General features: G+C 43.3%; 1 protein-coding gene across 1 annotated transcript in view; it reads left to right on the top strand.

Moving 5' to 3' along the window:
• Positions 1 to 3178: 3178 nt before the first annotated feature.
• LOC120515754 (copine-4) overlaps positions 3179 to 27292 on the top strand; it is a 466133-nt gene continuing 442019 nt past the window's right edge. Inside the window, exon 1 of the mRNA XM_039737037.1 lies at positions 3179 to 3646. The gene's annotated coding sequence lies outside the window, so the exon portion shown is untranslated. The remainder of the gene's footprint in view (positions 3647 to 27292) is intronic.

The following is a 27292-nucleotide window of genomic DNA, read 5'->3' as shown; positions in this document are numbered from 1 at the left end:
TCAGCTAACCTGAAAATAAAGAAAGGTGAAGGTCTCGGTCATGTTGGTCTGCTGAGGTCACCAAAACATCTTGACGGTGGTCTTAGAAAAACAGAAAATCAACAGTCTGCTGTGGCAGAACGAGAGCAGCAACAAGTCCTGATATTCAATAACAGAGTTAATTAACATCAAGAATCGACTTCTCATTAAGAAACTAGCTGGAGTGAAAAGGGTTGGAGTTTGAAATCCCAGTTTAGCTGGTCATCTGTTGGCGTGTTTCACATCTCATTTCTGTATTGGCTACAATTTAACAAAGAAACAAATCAATTCAGAGGACTGAATCTTTAAAAACAGGGCTATTAAAATGAAGGGACAAGGAGTTAATTAGTAACGAAAACTGCTCGCCAATTAGGAAAAGGGTTAGAATGAAAACCTGTAGCCACTGTCGCCCACCAAGACCAGAGATGGATCCCACCTACTCTACAACTGTGTGATGGCTAGTGGGCTGGTAGAGTCATCTCAAGAGAAAGTAACAGAAACAACAAGCTGATTAAGACAGCAGGCTGTTATGGGAAGCCCTCTGGACCTGCTGAGGTAGTAGAGAATCAAATCAAAACTTAGTGCCATTATTAACAATGCTGTAGAGCCTTGCTGTGACACATCAACACAGAGGACTTTCACCCAGTGAAGTGTGTTCGGGAGACTCTATGGGGGGGCTCCTTAATATTAACAGTAATATGCCTCTATGGCGCCTCACTGTGACTGTGATTGGCAAGTCAGAAGTTTTCTTTCTTTCTTCTAAGTTTTCTTTTCTTTAATCATTCTGGTGGGTATTTTTGTCATAATGTAATAATACAGTGTGGGGCATAAAGATTTCCCATGTTTTAAAGGGGTATAAAAAATTGACAAAGCTATTGTCACACACATGTGCATGGGAAACAGCTAAAGGGCCTAAACAATAGTAATTCTCCACCAGACCAGGGGGCGGCAGAGTGTGCGTACTGTCTCTCTCAGTCTCTTGCAGACCATTCCCAGGAAATCCCACTTGATTCCGGCACCACTGATGACATCACTTCTGGTTCTGGCGCCAACGATGATGCCACTTCGGGTCATGAAGATGTCACTTCCAGGTGTCCTCCGGTGACTTTCCGCCGACATGCCCCTGTGTGGCAGAAGCACCGTCTGTGTACCCAGAAGCACTCTGGGTGTCCCCGATCCTCTTACCCCAGCACTTCCGGGTGTGGCGGAAGTGCTGAGGTCCAGGGCTCTCTAAGCACAGGGGCGCCCCCTGGCGGTGACCACGGGCACCTACAGGGTAGAGCTTCAAAGCTCTGTACCCGTGGCCCCCAAAGGAACCAGTTTGGTCACCCCCACGTGGTCTGAGGTGAGCGTAAGCCCTCTTCTGGTCTTCCTAGGCGTCCTGGCCGGGTCGCCACCCCAGGTATCTCCAACACTATCTATCTATCTATCTATCTATTATATAATGCCTTTTTAAATCTATCTCTATATTATATAGTGCCTTTCATATATATATATGTATTTCTATCTATTATATAGTGCCTTTCCTTTCTCTCTTTATTTAAGTGCCTTTCATATCTGCCTATCTGGTATATAGTACCTCTATTAAATAGAGCCTTTCAAATGTATATATCTGTCTAGTAAATAGTGCCTTTCATATCTGTCTAGAGTATAAAGTGCTTTTATTGTTTTTCTATAGCTGTCTATCATTCTATCAGATAGTGTCTCTCCTTTCTTATCTTTTGGGTCAATAGTCTGCCAACCCCTGAAAAATGAAATCTACTGATAGGCTTTTAGTTAGTCGTCTTTCTTAGTTTTACCTTAACAGCTGAAAATACGTAATATTGTGAAAATAAAGAGGGGTGCCAGAATCGTGTTTTTAAATATTTTTTTCTCTTTCACTCTTTGTATCCCCTTTGCCCTCTCTTTCTTTAAAATACAAAGTTGAAGGATTTTTAATATCTGACATAGCACACTGTGCTGTGATGGCCGTCAAGTAGAAGTTTAAGCTTTGAAATCGCACCTTATCTATCTATTATATAGTGCCTTTCATATCTATCTATCTATCTATCTATCTATCTATCTATCTATCTATCTATCTATCTATCTATCTATTATATTGTGCCTTTAATATCTATTTATTATACTGTACAGTGCCTTTCAAATGTATCTATTTGTCTATTATATAGTGCATTTCATATATATCTGTCTTTCTATCTATTATATAGCGCCTTTCAAATGTATATATCTGTCTAGTAAATAGTGCTTTTCATATCTGTCTATTTATCTAGTATAAAGTGCTTTTATTATTTTTCTATAGCTCTCTGTCTATCATTCTATCAGATAGTGTCTCTCCTTTCTTATCTGTCTATCTATTATACCGTTCACCGTTCAAATGTATCTATTTGTCTATTATATAGTGCCTTTCATATATATCTGTCTTTCCATCTATTATATAGTGCCTTTCATTTCTCTCTTTATTTTAGTGCCTTTCATATCTGTCTATCTGGTATATAGTACCTCTATTATATAGCGCCTTTCAAATGTATATACCGTATTTGTCTAGTAAATAGTGTCTTTCATATCTGTCTATGTATCTAGTATTAAGTGATTTTATTATCTTTCTATAGCTATGATTCTATCATTCTTTTCTGTCTATTTATTTTATAGTGCCTTTTATATTTATTTATCCCTTCAGCTACCCTTCCTTTTTCTAGCCCATTTTTTCCAGCTCAGAGTCACGGCGAGCCCTAGTGTTTTCTATGGGTGGCACCGGGCACAAGGCGGCAATGAAGCCCAAACAGGCAGTTATTATTAGAGCCCGACCCTGCAAATTGTGCATCCTTTTAAAAACTAAACACCAGGCAGACTTAGTTGGATCTTTATGTAATTTAAGGTCCCGTCTTTAAGAAAACATATGAAATTATGGTTAGTTAATTATTCAAATGTAAAGTGGTTCTGAAACCGCAAGTGAACCTAAAAGCTGGCGTGCCCATCTGCTCATTGCTCCGTCTCTGCCAGTGTTAAATGAACTCTTGGAGCGTTTAAAGTGCCCATGGAGAGAGGGAGCGAGAGAGTGAGCGCTCCCACATAGACGCTGTAAGTGTTAATGTCACACTGGTGCTTTTACTGTGAGACGTCGCCTCATTTGCACATTTTCACGCAGAGCCCCGGTGGATTGACGCTTTTGTCTGCCGGGTTTTTCAGGCGTGGATTGCAGGGTTGACATCTGCGCTTTACGAAGAGCTGCTAACTTGGCCAGCCAGCTCTGCCCTGCCGATGCAGGACGCGTAATCCTGGGCGAGGTTACCAGTCGCTCGGCGTCAGCAGAGGGCGCTGCTTCCCCCCTTTCCCTCCCGTCGTCTGTCGAGCTCGGCGGCCGGCAGCTGTGCGAGTGGAAGAATCCGAGCTCGTTAGCAGCTGTCAGCAGCAGAGACAGGAGAGCAGAAGAGAGAGAGAGGCTCGCTGGCTGCTCCTGCTTTCCAGCCCATTCCCATCCCTGTGAGCTGGCTGCTCCTCTTTCACTGGCTATGGAGCCAGCCTCTCTCTATGGAGCTTACCACTTCGTATGCTACGATCTGACAAGCGACAGTGTTTAACTGAGGAAGCGCTTATTTGGGATATTGTTCTTCTTTATGCTCTCCTAAAGGTAAGTTCTCTTTTATTCAACGGTGTCATTTGCTAGGAATTTGCATAAATACTTCGGGTGCGGCACTCCTGAGATATTCAAAGGCATCCCCAAGCGCATCTTGGACGGCTAGGTTTGAAATAAGGACGAGTCACCTGTCCACTTTTATGCGGTGGTATATTGGGGCAGAGCAGTCATTACGTAACTTTGTGCAGATGGTCACTTTCTGTCACCTTCTCGACCCTCCGAGAACGCCTCGTTTCACAGTAAATGAGAAAGTGCGCGTTCAGAAAGTAAGGGCGGCGAAATCGGTTCCAGTTGTAGGGGTTCTGGTGGCGGGGTCCCGAATGGAGAGCGGCCCGATTATTAGGACGATGCGTCCATTAACGAAATCCGAGGCACCCGACTGGAGGACGAACGGCGGAGCACTTTCAAAAGTGAAGGAGCGGGCGGGAAGGCGCACAGAAATTCGAGACACTTGGATTTGATTTTACGTTTGGCAGTCCTTTAGAAAAGTTGCACGGTGTTAAAGCCAAGTTTGCACACCTGAATCCGGTCAGATCAGCGAAAAGAGGTCGGCGCTGACCGGGGCTCAGGTGGGCAGTGAGGCGGCCAATTCGGGGAGCGAGATAAAAAAAAAAGATCATTTCCGCATGTTTACTATTGGCCAGAAATGTTAACATCGTGCAAAAATACCAAAAACAAGTTTCGGGTGGTCGCCTACAATTCTTATCAAGCCAAGGCTACATCAGTTAGGCAGGGAGAAGAAAACGGGCCAGTGTGTAGAATTCAGCTTTGAAACGACCGCAGGCTGTGAGCACACACTCGATACTCGGGCACTTCTCGAATTCTCCATCCGCCAAAGGAAAAAAAAAAAAAAAAAGCAACGCCGATCGGAGGACCACCAGCCGAGGTGTGGAGCGAACGAATCAGGGGAGCGCATTTAATGCCAACGAACAGTTCGTAATTGGTGAAGACGACGGGGCAGCGCGTGTGTTTGTCCAAGAGATGCACGGAGAGCGACAGACAAACGTGAAAGGCACTATAAGATAGACAGACAGATGTGACAGTCGTTATACGTTAGAGAGTAACATCTTAGGCCAGCGTTTCTCAACCTTTAAGTATTCGCGACGCGAGTTTTCATAACAGTTTTAATCGCGCCCCCCTGACGTTTTTTAAAGGAGCCCACAAATGCCAATGTGTTCTTTTTTAATTAATGATATATCATAGATGCATATTTTATTATACCTACTTAACTTTTATCGACATTTATCTAACTCTATATTTATTTTTCTAGTATCAGAATGTAGTTTAAGTTAATTTGTTTTGGTTTCAATAGATGAATTTTTCATAATTTTGATTCTTGCTTTCTTTTTTCACATCTTCGCGCCCCGCCCCACAGTTTGTGAACAACTGTCTTAGGCTTTAAAGACTTTAAGTGGAATCATATAACCAATTAAATTGTTAATATAACACATAGACAGGTAGACATGAAAGGCACTAGAAAGGAAACAACTAGATATGAAAGGCACCAGATATATAGATCGATAGATAAATAGATAGAAGAGGAACTATATGATAAATAGATGAAAAGGAGATATACAATACATAGACATGAAAGTATATAATAGTAAAATCTTCAGTATTAAGACTTTAAGCGAGCTCATATAACTAATTAAACTGTTAATACAACACGGGTAATATTACTGGATAGACAGATAAATTGATAGCTATGAAAGGCACTATAAAAATAGACAGCTACCTATAAAAGGCACTAGATAGATAGATAGAAGAGGCACTATAAAATAAACAGATGAGAAAAGAGCTACAGAATAGAGAGTAAAATCGCAATTATTGAGATAAGACTTTAAGCTGATATTACTTGATAGATAGGAAAGACACTAAATTATAGATGTGAATGGAAATGTATAATAGGTAGAAGTGAAAGTCGTTAGAGTGAAATTGCCAGGGTTAAATTAAAACATATGCACATAAAATTTTCATCTAAGACAAGTGATATTACTTTGTAGATATAAGGAAAGCTTAGCTGTGAAAGGAACTATGTAATCGATAGATAGGTAAGGTATTGACATGTGAAAGGTGCTATTTAAAAAATAATAAAATTACCGGTGCTAAATTAAGACTTTACGTGGAGTTAGGTACGCCATTAAACAATTAACTTACCACTGTTGATATTACTGTGTCGATGGACGGATAGATAGAAAAGGCACTAGATAGATAGATGGGAAAGGCACTATATGATAGACATAGCAGAAACACCAATTTGGACTTTAACTGAGCTCATATACACAAAGGATCAATTTAACGATGGTGACATTACTGTACAGACAGATAAGAAACCCGCTATTTAACATTTAGACAGATGGATGGATGAGCATTTGTCATTTTTATTCTTCCTGTTATAACGCCGGGATGTTAGCGCTGCCAGTTCTGTTAGCAGTCTAGTATTGTAATTCATTTGTCCTATTGTCACACTTTTGTTGTTATATACTTGGAAATGAAAACACCCAATAATTGATAAAAGAATGAAAACACCATCGTTTTACTATTTCGTATCCAAGTTATTGCGATTTTGTGTGAAATAAGAGCCCATTCTGCAGTGCTATTAGACTGCTTAATTTATATAAACGATCCGAATGCCTATAAACTCTTTCTTTCTTTTGCAAAAATAGCTGCTATTGCCTTATTATGCGTTAATTAGCAGTAGAAGACGTACTTTTAACTTGTTACGTATACTTCCGCGCGCTCTATCTATCTATCTATCTATCTATCTATCTATCTATCTATCTATCTATCTATCTATCTATCTATCTATCTATCTATCTATCTATCTATCTATTATATAGTGCCTTTAATATCTATCTATCTATCTATCTATCTATCTATATACTGTGTGTGTATATATATATATATATATATATATATATATATATATATATATATATATATTAAATATGCGGGGTTTGTTTTCTGCCTTGCGCCCTGTGTTGGCTGGGATTGGCTCCAGCAGACCCCCATGACCCTGTAATTAGGATATAGCAGGTTGGATAATGGATGGATGAATGGATATTAATATATTTCGGTCATTCTTGCGAAGTTTGCACATCTTCTCAAAGCGCGCTCCTGTGTGTGTTGTTATTTCACTGTATGGGGGTCCTGCAGGTACTCCAGTTTTCCCATCACATCCCCAAAGCCGACTCGTTTGATTTCTGGTTGTCCCTGCGTGGATGTACGTGTACGTGAGTGGGTCCTGCGATGTCTTAACACGTCCATCCAAAGGGGTTTCCTTACCTTGCGTCCAGCACTGCCGTTACAGGCAGACCCTGATTATACCGAGCGGAGTGGATGGTGTAAGGATGCGCCAATCTGTGTGTATTTATGTAACTTGACACCTAATCGGCACATTTTTAGTTATTTGTTTATCGATTTTACTGATTGCGGTGGGCTGGCGCCCTGCCCGGGGTTTGTTTCCTGCCTTGTGCCCTGTGTTGGCTGGGATTGGCTCCAGCAGACCCCCCCGACCCGGTAGTTAGGATATAGCGGGTTGGATAATGGATGGATGGATTTTACTGACCTCTCCACGCCGGTAGGTTGTTATTATGTTTGTACTTTGCGCAAAACGAAAGGCGCGCTGATAAAATTCAGTTCCGTTTATTGTGTGAGGGGCTCTTCTCTGACTCGGATCGCTTCTACTCGGTCCCGCACTTCTAATTATAACGGTTCTTTATGGTTCTTTACTGGTTTGTGTGGTTCTTAGTAGAACGATTACTTGACAAAGTACCATTTTATTCTGAGAAGAGTTCCTTGCATATGAAGTTGTTTGTTTTGAGAACTTCCTAATATGTAGAAAACAAATCTGAATTTTTAAAATGTATTGTAGGCTACCTACCAGGACACTAACAGATTAAGAAAATCTGAATTTGCCCTGTGCCACTATATGCAGCGAGAGTCCTTTTAAAATCGTGAGCCATTGAGATTTCAAAAATCTGTTATTTTTATGATTATTTATCAAGTGCGTTACGGATCTAAATTAATCAAGATTCTTTTTGGAAACTTCACGTGGATGGATCTTTTGGGAACAAAATAAATAAATAAATAAATAAATAAATAAAAACGGTAGCCCTATATCACTGCTCCGAAGATTCATGGTGGCATCTTTATTTTAAAGAGTGCAGCTATAAACCCATGACAAAAATAATGAAATTATTTACGTGTGTGTTGTAAGAGTAAAAATAAACGAATGTTAAACCACATGTTTCATATTGATTTATATGTATAAAAAAAGTTTTTATATTTAAATTGTGACATTCAAATTGCGGTTCCGTTAATCAGAACCGTTATTTTAATCGCTTTTCCGCCGGTTTCCCGAATTGACCGATCGCTATCCCTCACATGTACGCTAGGGGGCAGGCTAGCACTGTCGAAACGGCGGCAGGCACTCAAGCAGGCCGAGTGGAGGACACCGAGTGACGCGCTTCAGCCTTAAGACATTTCGAATTCTTTCTCCGTTCGTCTCCCCTAGAAACGATAAACTCCATATATCAGTTCTGTGCCGATTATTGAGGGGGGCAGGACTGCAGTATTCTGCTGACTGTGCACTGTGGACATTTCTTTCATCTGCATTCCATTAACTTCAAAGAGAGAGATTATTTTTTTTTGTAATGAGACGCAAACATAATGGCTATTTGAATTGTATGTTAATAAAGCCGATAACAGCAGAATATTAAATCTACACACCCTCCATATTTATTGCACGTGAAGTCACGTGTCGGCCACGTATAGCGCGTTAGAAACTGAGGACGTGCCATTCGTTTTTTTACGAAAACTAATTAAGTTTCTGTGTGTAAAAATTGGTTCAAAATGAATACTTTTATGACTGTTTATTAGTTAATAGCTGAGCGCCACTGGACGCTAATTATCGTTAAGACAACATTGCAGCTCGGGGTCCGTTTCACTGCTGTTGACTCATTTGAAGCGTTTATTACCTTCCAGGGATTTTCCTCCCAATTCCCAAAGACACGCACATTGCCTTTATTAGTCTGCCTGATGTGAGAGGAAGGATATTCCAAGAATTATGAGGCTGAACAAGAGGAGAAAAAAAAAATCACAAGCGGCATTAAATCAAGTATAAGCGGTGAATAGCGAGCAGGCGGTTGATTCCAGTCGGGCTCGCGCAGTTTATTAAAGTCCTTCAGCTCTTCAGATTTAAATGAGACCCCCTTAATTGACACTTTCGGCACAGTCTGACCGGCTCAATTAAGGATCGGTCCATTAACAATTCGTCTCTTAAATGGTGTCACTTGACACCCGGGCAGTGGGAGACCCGCCCCCCGTTCCCGTGATTTGCACCTCAGTGGTCGTGGAGTCTCAGCAGCCTCGTCACTCTTCTAATGTCACAGGAGTGGCAAACCTCTCCTCCATCCACCCCACACACCCCGCGCTGCTGCCTTCGTGGTTTGTTTTTCGATCATCCATTCGTCTCCAGAAATTCCGGCAGCTCCCAGTTCCCCGAGGTCTGATAGAGCTGGTGAAATATGTCTCCACTTGAAGGAAGTGAGGATTTTTATGTACTGTAAACTGGGCTGACGCCTTCAGACATACAGTTAAGGCTGTAAAGTGTTAGGAGCGCCGGCGAGTTAAATGACACACTCAGGGTCACACCCGAGTCACCGGACTGCAGACCGCCCAGTGCGCATGTCACGCACAAAAAACTGTGGAAATGGACCGAGCTGACGTAGAACTGCAGGGCGGAGAAGAGGGCAGCGAATCTCACGGATGACAGGTGACAAGTGACCTCCTGTGTGAGGACACGCGACAGAACATGGGGGACGCCAAGCGCGCCCACTCGACTTGCAGTCCACAGATGTGTGGTTCATCAGAGGGACCACGGACGATGACCCCTGCAGCCACCTGGGACCCGCCGCTGATTTGTGTGTTTGAGCGCCCATCGTGCAATGAACACGGCCGCGTGGAAGCAGACGGACATGAAATGAAACGAAAGGCCAAAAGGCAGCTCGTCACCTCTGAGCACTTTGAAATGTCAGCAGTTTGTCTGTTTAAGATCTGCCATTTACAGTTCGATTTGTTTATTGTTCGGCCTTTAGAAGATTACGACAGCAGCAATATTTATTTCTATAGCACGGTTTCATTTACAGGGTGTAGCCCAAAGTGCTTAAAAGAAATGGTTACAAGAAAAAAATAAAATTAGGTAAGAATAATAATGAATAATTAACACAGGAAACACAAATCAACATTTGCGTATATAGAATAGTTATAAAAATAATTAGATAACGGTTGGCACGGTGGCCCATTGATAGCGCTGCTTCCCTTCATCAAGGAGGCTGAGGTTCGCGCCTGGAATCCTCACTGCGTGGTGTCTGCAAGTTCTCTCTGTGTCTGTGTGGCTTTCCTCAAACTGTCTAAAGAAATGCTAGTTGGGAGAACTGGGGGCACGAAAGTGGCTGTCGTGTTTGTGCTCACACTGCAATGGACCAACATTGTGCCCTGTGCCAGCTTCGATAGGCGCTGGCAACCTCACTGTGTCCCTGGTCAGGAATAATTGGGTTGGAACGTGACATGACTTGACTGTAGTAGACAGGGAATGTCCTTCTAGACAAGTCCTCAAAGATGAGGCTGATGATACGGTCAGCTGGGGAGAACAGAAAAAGTAAAAGTAAAAAATTAAAAATCCGCAGCCAAAAGACCGTCCAACCCTCGCTAGGCATTGATCATTTATATTCAGTTATTATAATAATTAATAATAATAATAATAATATCAAGAAGGTTTTGAATGTACTTTAAGAAGTTTCCATATCACATTGCACTGGGAGATTTGTGATATCATTGCAAAGCACGTGATGACAATGACAAACATCTATCGATCTGCCTGTCTGTCTGCCTGCCTGTCTGTCTGTCTATCTATTTATATAGAGGCTCTTTAATCTATCTATCTATCTATCTATCTGTCTGTCTGTCTGTCTGTCTGTCTGTCTGTCTGTATGTATAGAGGCTCTCATCCATCTGTCTATCTACTATATAGTGCCTTTCATCTATCTATCTGTCTGTCTATCTATTTATATAGAGGCTCTCATCTATCTGTCTGTTTGTCTGTTTATCTATTTATATAGAGGCTCTCATCCATCCATCTATCTATCTATCATATGGTGCCTTTCATATCTATCTATCTATCTATCTATCTATCTATCTATCTATCTATCTATCTATCTATCTATCTATCTATCTATCTATCTGTCTGTCTGTCTGTCTGTCTGTCTGTCTGTCTGTCTGTCTGACTGTATAGAGGCCTTCATCCATCTATCTATCTACTGTATAGTGCCTTTCATCCATCTCTCTCTATCTCTCTATCTCTCTGCTGCTACAAGGTGCTACTCCGGTGGTTGAACCTCTGATGCTTACAAGAGCATTGGGCTCACCTTCAAGATCCTGCTAACGCTGCCTGTGTCGCAAAGTGTGGTGTGAACGATCGTTCTCTGTGTTGGAGAGAATCAAAAGCTGCCTGAGGAGCATAATGACGCAAGAACATCTTGAGGCGTTCATGTCAATGTCAAAATATCCTAGCCAAACCTGACACTAACAGTATTGGTGAAGATGTGTGTGAGCTACTAGCCTACTAGGGTACTGGCACTTGGACATGACATTGACATTTGATGTGTACTCTAAGTACGTGTAAGCTGTGTTACTACATTTTTACTTTTCATTCAGTTTTATTTCTAAGCCTGTTGTCAAATTTTAAGTTGTGTCTAAACAACAGTGTACAGATTAAGTATGCCAACAGTTTAGGTACGAGTTCATTCCATAGGCTCATAACAAGTAGCGGGCCGCGTACTCATTACAAAGAATAATGGGCCGAGTGGGTTGACGTCGCCACCTCACTCGTTGAAGGATGCACGGGCAGGTTTTGATACCCAGTCCGCTCCTGGAGCACACGTACACCCTTGCAGTCGCATTTCAGTCTCTGTGCTGCTGGGCTCACACACAATTGCATCTTTTCCAAAGCAGATCAACGCAGAATTTGACGCTGGGAACTTCTGGGTGAGCATTCATTGGTTGTCGTCTGTCTCTCTCACACGCACACACATAATCCTCCTTGATTTTGTTGGATTGAGTCACAGATGAGTTGGACATCAGTCTCTGGGTATGTCACATTAGTTGACTGACCGCTTCCAACTCAGCCATTTACCGTTGTTTTAATTTTGACTTAATCATCTTGGTCCTTTTCTGGCCTGTTTCATCAGTTATGGGGATTTTGATCTACTCAGATTCAAATTCTGTTATTGGATTTATTGTAAAGAATGAACTATTGTGGCGGTTGAGTTTCAAGACGTCTCCACATGCCTACCTGGATGGGCCGCCACAAATTGGGACCCGAGTGCTGCCATGTCTGCATTGCCCACCAGGATCCCAAGCTTTTTTGTCATGTGATGGGTAAGACAACACGTGCTGTATTAGTGCAGGCTCCTTGACCTGACCTGACCTGACCTGTGGTTGAGGGAAGAAAGGTCGACAAACAGAGCAGTTTGGGGTGCCAGCGCAGCCCTCCCCGCTTAGCAACGTTACTTCCATAGAAAAATAACACACGATGGCGTGAAATAACCACAACAGTAGCTGCCACGTCAACAGGCTCTGATCATCGGGCTTCAACTGGTGACGCACATTCTCGTCAAGGAGGTTCTCTCTCTCTCTGGATCGTCTCCTTGGTCAAAGATCCATCCAATCAGGTTCTGGGATCATAAGGGGTCAAGTCAATTGACCTCACTGGGTGTTTCCCTTCGGGCTGTGGAGGAAGAATATGACACGGCTGTTAACAGTAGCGCCCCCTCTTGGCCCTGGCGGGTACTATAGGGTGGTCCAGATCTAATTATGCAATTTTCGTTACGCTATAACTTATTAAGTTTATTACATAGAAAATCACCTGAACAATCCCAGACCATCGAGACATGAAGAATCGTCCCCGCATAAATTAAAGTCATTCAGTCGATCTGGATCTGCATAATTAGATCTGGACCACCCTGTACATATGAGAAGCTTGGATGGTGATCCGCAGACACCATGTTGGAACATTTTATGTTTTGTCCCTTCGTCATTTGGTGACACCAACTTGCAACCTTCTTGTTGACAGTTGTTATGAGGAATTCTCAGGGTGCACCTGAAGTGTGTGTCAGAGATGATATCATTGATGCAACCGCACAAAGGTCGTCACTTGTATTTCTGAATTATCCCAGATTGTAGATGAGTCAAAACAAGCTTTGCTTATTGGTGTGATTGTGTATCAGTCTTGATCTCTTTGGTTTTCCGATTTCTATCCCTCATTATTTTTTTCCATTTTTGGTTACCACCAGCCAACAGATCAGATGCTTCTTTGCTTACTGAACTTCAGCTTGTTTTTTGGACTGGTTGCTGTGTTCCTACGTCTGGCTTGTGTATAAAGTCATGTCCTTTACAATTTTGAAACACAGGTCACCTGTACGTTTTTTCTCCAATCATCTTGTCACCTCAGTTGCCACCAGGGGTAAGGCTGTGCAGTGGATTAAAACCAAATCTTCTACTTTTACCCCTGCTAGAGACACCACACGAGATCTCTGTGTTCCATTTGGATGAAATTGTGGTACAGCTGACCCCATTCCAAAGCTGATTGTTGTGTCGTCCCTGTGGTCTCTGCATGGTAACCCCATACTGGGGTGTTTTTTTCCCTCAGTTTTAGCCACTGACTGCATTTAGTTAATCAAATTACTGAGAGATTTTGAAATTGCAGAGGGAGAAGAGTTGTGTGGATTAAATAGGCTGTGTGAGATACGCCCGAACACCACCAGACAGAGACCACGTCTTTATAAAAAGTACACGTTTATTTAACACAGTCCCACACAACACACAGTGCTCCCAGCACCAATCACCCCTACTTCGGGCCTTTCTCACACTGTCCATGGGTCACCTTTTCCTCTCTCCACGGGAGCTTCGTCCTGCTCCCATTCCCGACTCTAGCTCCCAGACTGTAGGAAGGCGGCCCCTTTTATGTTCACCTGGACGTGCTCCAGGTCCTCAATGATGCTCTTCTGGCAGCACTTCCTGGTGTGCCGGAAGTGCTGCTCTTGCACTCGGAAGCACTCCGGGCGTCCCTGGAAAGCTCTGCTTCCATCTTCCTGGGTGTGGCAGAAGTGAATGTTTTCCCGGGCTCTCTGAGGCTCGGGACGCCCCCTGGCGGTGTCCACGTGTCCCAATAGACTCGAGCCTCCTTGCTCTTCTCCGGTGGTCATCTCAAGATCCAGGGAGGTTGCCCCCTCATGGCCCAGGGGACGTATATGCCACCTCCCGGTCCTTCCAGGCGTCCCGGCTGGGTCTGTCCCCCAGCCTCCTGTGACAGCTGAAATTAAACAAATCACCAGGACCAGATCATATTTATTCTTGAGTTTCTAAGGATGTCATCGAGTACACATATAAACCCTTGACTCGTATTTTTAGGAAGTTACTGTGCACTGAGGAAATTCCTATGGACTGGAAATGGCAAATTTTATACTGTATAAAAAAGGCAATCGGGCAGATCCAAGTAACTATAGGCCAGCAAACATAACATGCATCCCAGGTAAATTAATTGAGGAATTATTAAGGATAAGATAGAGCAACACATGGCAAGGACAGGAGTTATTAGGAACAGTCAGCATGAGGTCAGAAGAGGGAGGTCGTGTTTTACTAACAGGCTGGAATTCTATGAGGAGGCAACAAAAGGATACAACCAGAGTGGAGAAGATGAGATTATTTATCCAGACTTTCAGAAAGCATTTGATAAGGTGCCACCTGAGAGGGTGGGCATCAAACTAAAAGAAGTGGCAGTTCAGGGTGTGGTGTGTAGATGGAGGACAGAATTGGCTCAGACGCAGGAAGCAGAGGGTGATGGTGCAAGGAACCTCATTGGAATTGGCTGATGTTAAGAGTGGTGACCAGCAGGGGGCAGTGCTGGGGCCACTGCTATTTTTAATATATATATAAATGATTTAGATAGGAATATAAGGAACATGCTGGTGAAGTTTGCAGATGATACCAAGATAGGTGGATTGGGAAATAATTGAGAAGCCATTGAACCATCACAGAGAGACTTGAACAGCATACAGGCTTTTACAGATTTGTGCAGATGAAATTTAATGTCAGTAAATGTGAAGAATTAAATGTAGGGAGTGAAAAGGTGAGGTTTGAATACACAATGGGAGGTCAGAAAATCGAGAGTCCACCTTATGAGAAGAATTTAGGAGTCGTAGTGGACAGTTGGGAAAGTAGAGCAGATGTAGTACGGGTGACAGCAAGAAGGGTGCTTGGTGTGACATCTGGACAGAGGAAGAAGGAAAAGGAAACCTGGTGGTGGAATGAGGAAGTACATTAGAGTAAAAAGAGGAAGAGGGTGGCAAAGAAGTGGGATAGTCAGAGAGATGTAGAAATTAGACAAGAGTACAAGGAGATAAGGCGTAAGGTGAAGAGAGAGGTGGCGAAGGCTAAAGAAAAGGCGTATGATGAGTTGTATGAGAGGTTGGACAATAAGGAGGGAGAAAAGGAGCGGTGGGCTACAGAGAGGGACCGAGATGGGAAAGATGAGCAGCAGGTTAGGGTGATAAAGGATAAAGATGGAAACGTACTTACAAGTGAGGAGAGTGTGTTTAGCAGATGGAAAGAGTACTTTGAGAGGCTGATGAATGAAGAGAACAAGAGAGAGAAGAGGTTGGATGATGTGGAGATAACAAATCAGAAAGTGCAACGGATTAGCAAGGAGGAAATAGGGACCGCAATGAAGAGGATGAAGAATGGAAAGGCCGTTGGTCCAGATGACATACCTGTGGAAGCATGGAGGTGTTTAGGAGAGATGGCAGTGGAGTTTTTAACCAGATTGTTTAATGGAATCTTGGAAAGTGAGAGGATGCCTGAGGAGTGGAGAAGAAGTGTACTGGTGAGCCGATATTTAAGAATAAGGGGGATGTGCAGGACTGCAGTAACTACAGGGGCATAAAACTGATGAGCCACAGCATGAAGTTATGGGAAAGAGTAGTGGAAGCTCATTTAAGAAGTGAGGTGATGATTAGTGAGCAGCAGGATGGTTTCATGCCAAGAAAGAGCACCACAGATGTGATGTTTGCTCTGAGGGTGTTGATGGAGAAGTTTAGAGAAAGCCAGAAGGAGTTGCATTGCGTCTTTGTGGACCTGGAGAAAGCAAATGACAGGGTGACTGAGAGGAGATGTGGTATTGTATGAGGAACTTGGGAGTGGCAGAGAAGTATGTAAGAGTGGTACAGGATATGTACGAGGGGAGTGTGACCGTGGTGAGGTCTGCAGTAGGAGTGACGGAGGTGGGATTACATCAGGGATCAGCTCTAAGTCCTTTCTTATTTGCAATGGTGACGGACAGACTGGCAGACGAGATTAGACAGGAGTCCCCGTGGACTGTGATGTTTGCTGATGACATTGTGATCTGCAGGTTGAGGAGACCCTGGAGCAGTGGAGATATGAAAGGAGAGGAATGAAGGTCAGTGGGACCACCAAGACAGAATACATGTGAGTGAGTGAGATGGAGGTCAGTGGAATGGTGAGGATGAGGGGAGTCGAATTGGCGAAGGTGGAAAAGTTTAAATACTTGAGATCAACAGTACAGAGTAATGGGGATTGTGGAAGAGAAGTGAAGAAGAGAGTGCAGGTAGGGTGGAGTGGCTGGAGAAGAGTGTTGGGAGTAATTTGTGACAGACGGGTATCAGCAAGAGAGAAAGAGAAGGTCTACAGGACGGTAGTGAGACCAGCTATGTTATATGGGCTGAAGATGGTGGCACAGGAGACAGAGTTGGAGGTGGCAGAGTTAAAGATGCTAAGATTTGCTTTGGGTGTGGCGAGGATGGACAGGATTAGAAATGAGGACATTAGAGGGTCAGCACAGGTTGGACGGTTGGGAGACAAAGTCAGAGAGGCGAGATGGCGTTGGTTTGGACAGGTGCAGAGGAGAGATGCTGGGTATACTGGGAGTAGGGTGCTAAGGATAGAGCTACCAGGGAAGAGGAGAAGAGGAAGGCCTAAGAGAAGGTTTATAGATGTGGTGAGAGAAGACATGCAGGTGATGGGTGTAACAGAACAAGATGCAGAGGACAGGAAAATATGGAAGAAGATGATCCGCTGTGGCAGCCCCTAGCGGGAGCAGACGAAACAAGAAGTGGATTTGACATTATCAACTACCAGACAGTGTTCAGAAGCCATTAAGAAGGCTAACAGACTGTCAGGTTATATAGCGCCTTTATGTGTGGAGTACAAGTCACAGGAGGTTCTCATCAAGCTTTATAACACACTGGTGAGGTCTCATCTGGAGTTCTGGGTGCAGTTTTGGTCCCACCAGACATAGCAGCACTAGAGAAGGTCCAGAGAAGAGCGACTAGGCTGATTCAGGGCTACAGGGGATGAGTGATGAGGAAAGATTAAAAGAGCTGAGCCGTTACAGGAGATGAAGAGGAGACCTGACTGAAGTGTTTATTTAACATTATGAATGGAATTAGTCCAGTGGATCGAGATGTTGACTTTAAAATAAGTTCATCAAGAACACGGGGACACAGTTGGAAACTTGTGAAGGGGAAATTTCGCACAAACATTAGGAAGTTTTTGTTCACACAGAGAACTACAGACCAAGTAGTGTGGTGGACAGTTGTATTTTAGGGACCTTCAAAACTCGACTTGATGTTTTTTAGAAGTTTGACGTGGATGGGACTGATGAACATTGTTGGACTGCATGGCCTGTTCTCATCCAGATTGTTCTGATGTTCATTCTTATTACAGACACCTGCTTTGCTCCATTTGCATGTGTTGCCCACAGATACACTCGTATTTGGAGCTACAGCCCCGGAAATGGTTTATGAGATAACTTGTAGGTAGTATCTGCTTAAGAATCACCTGATACGAGTTCATTTGTATTTACATTTGTCATACAAATGAGCCAGAGACATCAAAAAAAAATGTTTGTAGCTGCCACCCGTATATTATGCCCTGGCTGCAAATGCTTGAGATGTTCATAGAACAGAGTCCAAAACAGATCTGATTTTAGGATGAGAACGTGAGAGCTTTAAAGGAAGAGACGGAAAGTGACATCATCTGAACCAGAAATGATGTCCTCGGGATTGGAATTGAAGTCATCAGTGGCACTGGAACCGGAAGTGATGTCTCTGGGTGACCAGAAGTGACATCATCAGCGGTGCCGGAAACGGAAGTGATGTCATCATAGGCGTCGGAAGTGAGCAGGATTTCCTGTGGATGGTCTGCAGAGGATAGAGCGAGAAAGTCAGTGCAGCTCGCCACCCCCTGGTCTGGTGCGGTAGTACTACTATTATTCTGGCCTTTTGGCTGCCTCCCAGTCTCGCACGTGTGTGACACGTGTCAACATTTCACACAGACACAGAGAACCAGGGACACTTGGAATGAGTGACCAAGTAGTGTGGTGGATAGCAGGACTTTAGGGACCTTCAAAACAACTTGATGTTATTTTGAAAGAGTTTTGTTGGGCTGAATGGCCCGTTCTCATCCAGATTGTCCTCATGTGGACAACACCATTTGATAACCACGCTTATATTAAGTTAAAAAGTGTACTAAAAAGTAAAACATACAGTAAGTCTCTCATACATCGCTTGTAAAATAAAAGCGTGGGCTCTTTTTGAAGTTCAAGTTCAAGCACTTTATTGTCATTGTGTAACACAATGAAATGACTTTTTGTGACAGCCCCAAGGTACATTTAAAGAAAAGTCAAATAATTCCAAATATGTCGTATACAGTGTTAAGTGATCAAGTAACAAGAGCACATTATTATTGCTCAAAGTACAGCAGCATAAATTGTTATTGCACCTGTTAATGAATAGTACATTACATACAGTATTCTATATTGTAATATATTAGTATATTGCACATTACCAATATAGCTTATTGTACATCTTCAATTAAAAATGATCTCAGACTGAGGAGATTCAGAATTCAGAAGGTTTATGGCTTTTTCTAGTCTGTTTGTGCGAACACGGATTGACCTAAAGAGTCTGCCTGACAGGAGGAGCTCAAATAAAGAATTTCCAGGATGAGTTTTGTCCTTGAGAATGTGTTTGGCCCTCCTCACACAGCGTGTCTTATACGAGAGTTCAAGTGATGGCAGTTCAGTCCCAGTAATGGCCTCTGCTGTTTTTACGACCCCGCTGCAGGGCTTCTTTAGCAGCCTTGGTGCCGCCGTTGTACCTGCAGGCCATCATGCAGTTAGTTAAGATGCACTCTATAGTGCGCAGCTTCTGGGGGAGGTCAGCTCTCCTTAGCTTCCTGAGAAAATCGAGGCCTTGTTGTGCTTTGCCTGTTATAGCCCAGGACAGGTCCTCTGAGATGGTGACTCCTAAAAACTTAAAGCTGGAGACTCTCTCCACAGCATCTGCATTGATTGTTATCAGACTGTGATTGGTCTTTTTAGTGGTCCTAAAGTCCAGAATCACTTCTTTGGTCTTTTTGGTGTTTAAGACCAGGTTGTTGGTGTTGCACCGTGCTGTCAGATTCTGAACCTCTTCTCTATATACAGCTTCACTGTTGTCTGTTACAAGGCCAATGACAGTCCCATCATCCGCAAATTTAAAAATAATGTTTGATTGGTGGATGGGTTGACAGTCATGGGTGAAGAGTGCATAGAGAAGGCGATTTAGTACACATCCTTGCGGCCCACCAGTGCTCAGGGTAAAGGTGGAGGATGTGTGTTTGAATGTTGATTGATGAAAAGCGCCCACCTTTTATTTTACGAGTCATGTATGAGAGACTTATGTTTTACTTTTTAGTACACTTTTTAACTTAATATTAGCGTGGTTTTTAAAAAGTATTTTTTTATATATATTGTGGGGTACAGCCCGGACACAGACAGGTAGACATGCTGGTTTCACCACACACGCGTTTATTTCCAAGTATTATTTACAGTAAAGTGCACACTCCCAGTGCCTCAGCACCAATCACCCCTTTAAGTCCTGGCCGCACAACAATACCTTTTCAGTCTTCAGACCGCCTCCACTCCTCTCCTCCGAGCTCCGTCCATTTCCACCCGACTCTCGCCATCGAATGGAGGGAGACGGCCCCTTTTATACACCCCCGGATGGGCTCCAGGTGCTTCCTGAGGAGCCTCCGCCGACACACCCCCATGTGGCGGAAGCACCAGCTGTGTAGCCGGAAGCCCTCTGGGTGTCCCTGATCATCTTAACCACCCCAGCACTTCCTGGTATGGCGGAAGTGCTGAGGTCCAGGGCTCCCAAGGCATTGGGGCGCCGCGGTGACCACGGGCCCCTACAGGGTTGGGCTTCCAAGCCCTCTACCCATGGCCCCCAATATAACTAGGGTGGTCGCCCCATCGTGGTCTGGAGGAGGCACAAGCCCTCCTCCGGTCCTCCTGGGCATCCCGGCTGGGCACCACCCACAGCTGCGTGCCACAATATATTATTTTCAACTTTTTAGTCTTGGGTTTGTTTTAGTATAATTTTGTAAGGAATATTTTAACACTTCCTTTAATATTTCTATCCGTTACTAGCGCCATCTGTGAAATCTTGAACTATTCTTCACATGAAAATTTCATTTCTCAATTAACATGGATTAATTGATTATTGATTCACGTATTGTCATCGGAAGTAAGTAACATTTCAAGTTATTTGGACAATAGGAAGTGGGTTAAATATCGATTTACAATATTTGTACCAGGGCGGCACGGTGGCGCAGTGGTAGCGCTGCTGCCTCGCAGTTAGAAGACCCGGGTTTGCTTCCCGGGTCCTCCATGCGTGGAGTTTGCATGTTCTCCCCGTGTCTGCGTGGGTTTCCTCCAGGCGCTCCGGTTTTCTCCCACAATCCAAAGACATGCAGGTTAGGTGGATTGGCGATTCTAAATTGGGCTTGGTGTGTTTGTGTGTGTCCTGCGGTGGGTTGGCACCCTGCCCAGGATTGGCTCCAGCAGACCCCCGTGACCCTGTATTCGGATTCAGCGGGTTAGAAAATGGATGGATGGATGGATATTTGTACCAGACAACAAACAGGTGAAGTTATAATAAGGGTGGTGTCACACACGTGTGCATAGGAGGCAGCTGAAGGGCTTAGAGAGGACTAATAATACATCTGCCCCTTTACGCTGACGCTCTTTCTAAGTTCCCTGCAGGTCTTTCCCGGGAAATCCCACCAGGAGCCATTACCTCGACTCGGGACACATCACTTCCGGTCCCGGCTCCCGAGGACGACGTCACTTCCCCCCAATGTCCTATAAAGCCTCCCGCCTTTTCTCTGTTTTGGACTCTGTTGTGTAAACTTGACTCGTGTGAATCATTTGCTTTTGCAGCCAGGAAACCGCATTAAACGGGTGGCTGCCCCAAACCTTGCCATGCCTCGTGTCTCTTCTTATTACAGTGGCAATCAAATATTGTGGTCCAAAGCCACCTCAGACACCTCAAGACTTAGGGTTATGGTTTAGTGACCTGAAGCTTACGTGGCTCCAGGACAACTCTGAAAAGTTCTCAAGAGAATGAGCTTGATGGACTAAATCAGGGGTGTCGAACTCCAGTCCTGGAGAGCCGCAGTGGCTGCAGGTTTTCATTCTAACCCTCTTCTTAATTAGTGACCAGTTTTTGATGCTAATTAACTTCTTTAGTCTTAGCATTAATTAGCTTGACTCCGCCCCCTTAGTTGTTTTTTTTTTCCTTAATTAAATCCGGACAGTAATGAGATTTAAAACAAGCAGGACATGACCAGCTCACCTGTACCCATCAAACAAAATCTGAAAATAAAGATGAAGGTCTCAGTAAGGTCGATCCCTCAGGTTACCAAAACATTTTAGGAGTTCTTAGACAAAAAAAACAGGATATTAACAGTTTTGGAAATGTCTGCTGTGGCGAAAAGAGAGCAGCAACAAGCCATTGAAATGAATAACGGGTTTAATTAACAGCAAGAATCAGCTTCTCATTAAGGAGCTGGTTGGAGTTTGAAGCCCCAATTTAGCTGGTCGTCTGTCAGCTCGTTTCACGTCTCATTTCTGTTTGGCTGTCATTCAAAGCACTTTGAGCTACATTTTTTTGTATGAAAATGTGCTATATAAATAAATGTTGATTGATTCAAAGAAGAAAAGAATCAATTCAGATTAATCCTTAAAAACAGGGCTATTAAAATAGAGGGGAAAAGAAGTGAATTAGCAGTGAAAACTGGACACTGATTAGGAAAAAGGGTGAGAAAGAAAACCTGCGCCCACTGCGGCCCTCCAGGCCCGGAGTTCGACACCCGTGGACTAAATGGTCTCCTCAAGTTTGTCACTTTCTAATTGTTCTAAAGGTGACTCTAAAATGGCCCGTTTGTAATTATGCTGCGAACCTGCACCAAGTTGGGTTGCGCCTCCTTCATATATCCAACCGAAAGCGATGCTTCTAAAAACGGATGCTCCTAATCGAGTCAATACATAAACGTACATGTTGGTTTCTGAGATGGGCTGGTTGAACATTCATATGGCGTCTGTTTTCGAAATGACAAGGTTTCATCTCCCCAGAGACTAAAAACAAATTCACGGCTTCTCCAGGAGGCCTGTCCACGGGTTTGCCGTTTGTGTAGGCCGCATACCCAGGATCCTCTACTTCAGCAGTGACCCATCTGTGTGTGAAAAGAACAAGGAGGTGGTTTGTCTTGGAAGCTTTAGTGAGAGCTCTTTAAAGATGATTTAGAGGAAAATAACTCTGCCAATAATCTGCTTCAATGTTTGCTTCACTGGGTCCGTTTACCAAGTGCCAATGATTACGTATTTAGTCTTTGTGAACTGGCAGCTCGTCCATTTTTTTTAAATCTCACACCAGGAGCGTTTTGAGTCAATTGAGCAGAACAGATTATTGGCTCAGATGTGGTTGTTGTCGAGGTCGGTCTAAACCAGAGGTGGGCAATGGCGGTCCTGGAGGGCCGCAGTGGCTGCAGGTTTTCATTCCAACCTAATTACTTAATTAGAAGCCAATCCTTGCCAGTCTCAGACCTTATTTAATTTTGTGGCTTGTTAGTCTGCCCAATGTAAGGTTCTTATATCGCAGAAGTTTTCCTTTCCAAGGATATCATCCAAATGATTTGAAGCCCTAAAATGTCTAATTTCCAGTCTGTCACTTTTTTTTATATTACGTTTTTAATTACATCAAACAGTGCATGATGAACACACACAGATGGGAATGGAAACAAGTTAGATGGAGACGTGCTGGCTGCTTTGCCATTTACATCTTATTGCTAATAAGGAGCCAATAAAACACTGAATGCAGCGGTTTAACTCTTTCAGGGCGGATGTCGACTTTTGTCAAAAGGAGGAGTTGACGATAATCGGTAATCGACTGTAAACTGTGACAAAACCAGCTGTTACGTTTTAGTTGGACTCTCATTGCAAGAAGGACAGTTAGCTTCATTGGTTTTGACTGAGATTTCCTGCACTCCCGTGAGTAGCCAGGCACAAACAACGGCAAAAATGGCCCTGACATCTGGCGAGAGGTCAAAGTGGACATGTAAAGCCGTGGACAATGTTTTGCCTTCTCTCTCGCTGAATTGGATTATGACTTGTCATGCTCAAATTTTGATACAAGTGATCGAAAACGAATACGAGGTTCCAGCTTCAGCTGACTGGTCCCTAGCTAATGGTGGTGCTGAGCAGGTTCATGTAGCTGATGCGCCAACGGCACAGTTCACCAGGAGGACTGCCACTTAACAATGGGAAGAGAATGCAATGCACAGCTGCTGCTGCTCCAGCCACATGAAGACAGCCTGGCAGTATGCCTGTCGCACATTCTTGTCAAACTGGCAGCCACAGCATGCAGCAACAGACGTTTTGTGTTGGTTTCTATGTTAAACTATTGCTTTTCAGAAAACTATGTTTATGGCGAGCTGCCGCTGGGTTTGTTTCCTGCCTTGCGCCTGTGTTGGCTGGGATTGGCTCCAGCAGTCCCCCCCGTGACCCTGTGGTTAGGATATAGCTGGTTGGATAATGGATGGATGGATGTTTTTTGTAAAAAATATTCCGCCCTCAAAGAGATTGAAATAAGCAATTAAGGGTGGGGAACCTTAACACGCACACGTGCCGGTCCCGGGACATAACAGCGGTTCAAAAACGTTACAGTAATGTGTGCATGCCCCTCTGCCATGCATCTCGACATACTACCCATCAAATGAAACTTCAAAGTCTCGTCTTTCCGATGATATAAACCATTTTGACACACAACAACCACAGCACTGACACTAAAGCCTTTTTTACAGAGAAGTACATACTTTTAAGAGTTGACTGTGCCTACCTTTGAAGACCCCCTGCAAGTCAAACATCAATATTTCCGAGCAGTATTGATCCCATTGTGTCCGTAAGGCTCCAGCGAATATAATCCAGTAAAACGATTTAGGTCCAAAACACACGATATATTCTCAAAGGGACAAAAACTCCAGAAAATGTTTCATAACTTGAGACCACCTAAGTAATTTTTTTCACTTATATTGCTCATATTAGACGTAATTTGTTTCTGTCGGCGATAACCATGCTACCGCATGAAACACGGAAGTGTTAGCTTTCGAAAGACACCTAAGTTGGCCAATTACGACGGGTCTGGGGTTGACTGGCACCTCGTATAGCCAACGAGTGTCACAGAAAGCTTGCAGGGTGACGTATAGCTCTGAACGCTGGTAGAATCTACCAGTTTGATTGGACACTGTGACTGACACTCAAAACTTACAGCCAATGAGCAGCCGAGCATTTTGATATGTAACTTGCTATACTAACTTGTAAAAAAATGATCGGGGCTGCGTGAAGGTGGCATTTGTGCCAGTCTGCAGAGTTGGTGCGTGGTTGTTTATTGTGATTTCGCCAAGTTTTTTCGCATTTTAAATATGAATAAAAGTAAAAGATTAAACGTAAATAAACGCTCGATTAAATAATAGATGCATGTAGCGTTGAAAGTATTCAACCGCCCGGAGGTATAATGGGAGAGCGACGTGCCACGCCCTTGTGCTTTCTGCTTGCTAGTGATTGCTGCCATCAAGTGGCACATGGAAAAACGCTGAGCTGTGTTGTAACAGTTTGTAAAAGAAATATATATAGTTTGTGTGCATTTTATAAAAAAAGTAAAAATAAAAATATAAATATATTTTTGGCCCATAACTTGTATTGACTAGTTTTACATAGAAATGTGTATTTTTGATTGTTTTTATTATGGAATATGAATTTCCATAACTAATAGAGTGACACTGTGTGTAGATATAGATTCCTTTAGGTGTAAGCTTTCAGTAGAGCCCTCATTGATATCTGTGGGTTGAAGCATTCAAAAGTTATTACACTTTTCCATACGTTCCAAAATGTGGATAATGGTCCCTCTAAAAAGCCCCTGGGCATGCCCACATAAAAACTGGTGTAAAAAATGTAATTTTTACAGGTATTCTTTTCAAATTTGAAATGTGAGTAGTCAACAAGGTATTCTGTTGGTACATAATGTGTTTCTGTCCCCACCTACCTACTGCAGCTTTATTTTCCTTTATTTTCATAAAAAAAACTTAGGCGAGAACAAAAAAATGCATTTTTTTGTGAGTTCTAATGTGCATAACTTTTGATCAGTCACACCTACAGTGATTCTGACTACTAAGGGTGAAACTAGAGAATGTTACCTTTACAAAGAGACCAAACATGAGTTTATACTCCAGATAGTTCAATAACAGCAATGATTCTAATTTGGAGAGGTCGAATTTTCTGGGTCCTCCCTGCGTGGAGTTTGCATGTTCTCCCCGTCGTCTGCGTGGTTTCTGAATGTGAAGTTGACTGTTCTGAAACCTAACAGAGAGAGAAAGGGGATACGGTGCTAAATGTGTAACTTCAGTTATAATCCACTTTATCACTCGAAGGAATAACATTCACCAATCATAAGTCAATTTTATGAAGTTATCCATCATTGCTAATTAGCACAAAAAATGTAGTGACACTGCAAAAATAACATTGATGTAGCAAAGAAGGTAGGAAAATGTTAAAATATTACTGATCTCGACCTAGGATTTGAACAGAAACGATTTGGTGAAGCTCACAAACAAATGAGAAACCATCACTAGATCGAAGCCAAGAAATTTAAAATTCAAAATCCACAATTTGTAAGAAAAAGAAAGAGAGCTTCCAGAATACTCAACCCTTACTCAATAACATTAAAGATGAAAAGAAATGATTTCATGAAAAACCTCCAGGAGGATTTCAAATATGTAACCATATAATAAATGGCGCAGTATTTCTGAAATTTGCAGGTTACTTTTTTGAAAATTAAGAATCCGGAAGATTCCCGATCACAGCACTGAACAGTAGTGACATGTGGCCTGTCGGTTAGACTGGCAAGTAAAGATTTCATTGAGGGTGGCGCAGTGGGTAGGTGACTCGGGTTCGCTTCCCGGGTCCTCCCTGCAATACCCCTTCTTTAGTGATACGACGGTAAGAAATCACACAGAAGAAATAACTTCTAAGCTTTCTTTAATGACGGTTTACATGGCATAACAGACGAAGGAAGCCATGGCTAGAACCCAGTTTGGGAGTGGGTGCCCGATGTACAGAGTCTGCCAAAGGTGTGCCGGGCAAAGTTCCAAGGCTTTATACTCTTTCTTCATGTGCAGACCCCCACTTGGGTGACTTATGCCATTCAAAACAAGGCAAAGAGGATACAATTTCATGCTGACCCTGACAGACGAACAATAGAGCTCGATGCCCATATCGCAGTTGTCTCTGTCTTGTCTTCTAATGCTTGCCTAGCTGTTCTTCTACGGTGGACTCCTGTGTGCTAAATCTGGCTTTGTGTTATCTGTACATGTGAGTAGAAAGAAAAGTAGATTTATAAAACATTTGCACAGAGCACAGTGACATATTAAACCTATACAGTTATCACGGTCCCTGATGTTTTTCTTGGCTTCTTTGCTGCCCTTCTTGATACCCACCAGGCCATCCTCCTCAAGTCTTCACCTCACTGCCTGCTGCCGTTCCTGAGTAAGCTCTGGCCTGGCGCTTGCTGGACTTTTCTTGGGCGCCGTGACGCCTTCTTCACCTCTCTATTGTAACTCAGTCAGCAGGACAGAGTGATCTCAGGCCTTGTCCTCGTCGACACTCTCACCGGAGTTAATGAGAGGATCACTGCGATGACATCTTTTGGCAGGTGGTTTTTAGGGATTCAATTAATTTTCATGGCAGAGGGACTTTACAATTCATTGCAATTCATCTGATCACTCGTCAGAACATTCTGGAGTACTGTAGATGCAGATTGCCATCCTAAAGACTAATTAAGATTAAGATTCATGTCCTTCTCAAAACCTTTGGTCACAACTGTACCGGCCAATTCGCCACGTAGCCCTAGAGCAATGGGTCCCCAGATTGCAATCCTAAAATCTGGCTGTGTCATCTCAGCAGCCTTCTTTGTGAATTCTGAACCGTGAACAAGGAACGAGATTCAGAAATTGACGAGAGAGAGAGAGGAGCCCTCTTAGGGATGAGAAACCTGCCAAATCCAAGGGGTATATTCAGTGATGGGCTCGGCGCTCAGATCAGTGATGATATGGAGTGTAGTGTCGGTGTGGAGACGTACAGTAGAGTGAGGGCTGAGGGGAGAGGAGACCACCCAACCAGAAGCACTC

This window comes from Polypterus senegalus, chromosome 15, assembly GCF_016835505.1.
Source record: "Polypterus senegalus isolate Bchr_013 chromosome 15, ASM1683550v1, whole genome shotgun sequence".
NCBI lineage: Eukaryota > Metazoa > Chordata > Cladistia > Polypteriformes > Polypteridae > Polypterus > Polypterus senegalus.
Note: the sequence above shows the minus strand (reverse complement) of the source record. Positions and strands in the feature narration are given on the sequence as shown.